General features: G+C 47.4%; 1 protein-coding gene and 1 non-coding gene across 2 annotated transcripts in view; one reads left to right on the top strand and one right to left on the bottom strand.

Annotated features, from left to right (window-relative positions):
- LOC141340600 (uncharacterized) overlaps positions 1-2,500 on the bottom strand; it is a 363,155-nt gene that overhangs the window by 233,131 nt on the left and 127,524 nt on the right. The gene's annotated exons all lie outside the window — the stretch shown is intronic.
- The window catches only part of trnar-ccu (transfer RNA arginine (anticodon CCU)), a 73-nt gene continuing 18 nt past the window's right edge, over positions 2,446-2,500 (top strand). The window contains exon 1 of the tRNA in view: positions 2,446-2,500. This exon is cut by the window's right edge and continues 18 nt beyond it. This is a non-coding gene — a tRNA (tRNA-Arg).

The raw sequence follows: 2,500 nt of genomic DNA, 5'->3' as shown, positions 1-2,500 counted from the left end.
ACGTTAGAAATGTGTGCAAGATTCAAGTTATGTTGAAAAGACCAGTGCACAGGCTCTACATCAAGACAAGCAGAGTGGCGCAACGGAAGCGTGCTGGGCCCATAACCCAGAGGTCGATGGATCGAAACCATCCTCTGCTAAGCTTGTGTCACTTTTATATGTGCCCAGGTGCTGCAAGACAATTTAGAAATGTGTGCAAGATTCGTTATGTTGAAAATACCAGTGCACAGACTCTACATCAAGACAAGCAGAGTGGCGCAGCGGGAGCGTGCTGGGCCCATAACCCAGAGGTCGATGGATCGAAACCATCCTCTGCTAAGGTTGTTTCACTTTTATTTGTGCCCAAGTGCTTCAAGACAAGTTAGAAATTTGTGCAAGAATCATGTTATGTTGAAAAGACCAGTGCACGAGCTCCACATCAAGACAAGCAGAGTGACGCAGCGGAAGCGTGCTGGGCCCATAACCCAGAGGTCGATGGATCGAAACCATCCTCTGCTAAGCTTGTGTCACTTTTATATGTGCCCAGGTGCTGCAAGACAAGTTAGAAATGTGTGCAAGATTCAAGTTATGTTGAAAAGACCAGTGCACAGGCTCTACATCAAGACAAGCAGAGTGGCGCAGCGGAAACGTGCTGGGCCCATAACCCAGAGGTCGATGGATCGAAGCCATCCTCTGCTAAGCTTGTTTCACTTTTGTTCGTTCCCAAGTGCTTCAAGACAATTTGGAAATTTGTGCAAGAATCATGTTGTGTTGAAAAGACCAGTGCACGAGCTCTACATCAAGTCAAGCAAAGTGGCGCAGCGGAGGCGTGCTGGGCCTATAACCCAGAGGTTGATGGATCGTAACCATCCTCTGCTAAGCTTGTGTCACTTTTATATGTGCCCAGGTGTTGCAAGACAAGTTAGAAATGTGTGCAAGAATCGTTATGTTGAAAAGACCAGTGCACAGACTTTACATCAAGACAAGCAGAATGGTGCAGCGGAAGCGTGCTGGGCCCATAACCCAGAGGTCGATGGATCGAAACCATCCTCTGCTAAGCTTGTTTCACTTTTATTTGTGCCCAAGTGCTTCAAGACAAGTTACAAATTTCTGCAAGAATCATGTTATGTTGAAAAGACCAGTGCAGGAGCTCCACATCAAGTCAAGCAGAGTGGCGCAGCGGAAGCGTGCTGGGCCCATAACCCAGAGGTCGATGGATCGAAACCATCCTCTGCTAAGCTTGTTTCACTTTTATTTGTGCCCAAGTGCTTCAAGACAAGTTAGAAATTTGTGCAAGAATCATGTTATGTTGAAAAGACCAGTGCACGAGCTCCACATCAAGTCAAGCAGAGTGGCGCAGCGGAAGCGTGCTGGGCCCATAACCCAGAGGTAGATGGATCGAAACCATCCTCTGCTAATCTTGTTTCACTTTTATATGTGCTCAGGTGCTGCAAGACAAGTTAGAAACGTGTGCCAGAATCAAGTGATGTTGAAAAGACCAGTGTACGGGCTTTACAACAAGGTGAGCAGAGTGGCGCAGCGGAAGGGTGCTGGGCCCATAACCCAGAGGTCGATGGATCGAAACCATCCTCTGCTAAGCTTGTTTCACTTTTATTTGTGCCCAAGTGCTTCAAGACAAATTGGAAATTTGTGCAAGAATCATGTTGTGTTGAAAAGACCAGTGCACGAGCTCTACATCAAGACAAGCAGAGTGGCGCAGCGGAAGCGTGCTGGGCCCATAACCCAGAGGTCGATGGATCGAAACCATCCTCTGTTAAGCTTGTGTCACTTTTATATGTGCCCAGGTGCTGCAAGACAATTTAGAAATGTGTGCAAGATTCGTTATGTTGAAAAGACCAGTGCACAGACTCTACATCAAGACAAGCAGAGTGGTGCAGCGGAAGCGTGCTGGGCCCATAACCCAGAGGTCGATGGATCGAAACCATCCTCTGCTAAGCTTGTGTCACTTTTATATGTGCCCAGGTGCTGCAAGACAAGTTAGAAATGTGTGCAAGATTCAAGTTATGTTGAAAAGACCAGTGCACAGGCTCTACATCAAGACAAGCAGAGTGGCGCAGCGGAAGCGTGCTGGGCCCAGAGGTCGATGGATCGAAACCATCCTCTGCTAAGCTTGTGTCACTTTTATATGTGCCCAGGTGCTGCAAGACAATTTAGAAATGTGTGCAAGATTCGTTATGTTGAAAAGACCAGTGCACGAGCTCCGCATCAAGTCAAGCAGAGTGGCGCAGCGGAAGCTTGCTGGGCCCATAACCCAGAGGTCGATGGATCGAAACCATCCTCTGCTAAGACTTCTGAGCTTGTATATATGACAGAGCCCCCAAAAAAGAGAAATGTTCAGAGCCTGTTCTTGAAAACCTAAAGTCACTTGGTCCTCTGACAATAGTTGTTCATCCAGAAGCTGAATGAGATGGAGAACTAAAAGAAAAAGTAAACAACTACATGACAGCCCCAGTGGCCTAATGGATAAGGCACTGGCCTCCTAAGCCAGGGATTGTGGGTT

The sequence above is a fragment of the Garra rufa genome, chromosome 1 (assembly GCF_049309525.1).
Source record: "Garra rufa chromosome 1, GarRuf1.0, whole genome shotgun sequence".
Classification (NCBI taxonomy): domain Eukaryota; kingdom Metazoa; phylum Chordata; class Actinopteri; order Cypriniformes; family Cyprinidae; genus Garra; species Garra rufa.
The sequence above is the reverse complement of the archived record's forward strand: the minus strand, read 5'-3'. Positions and strand labels throughout refer to the sequence as shown.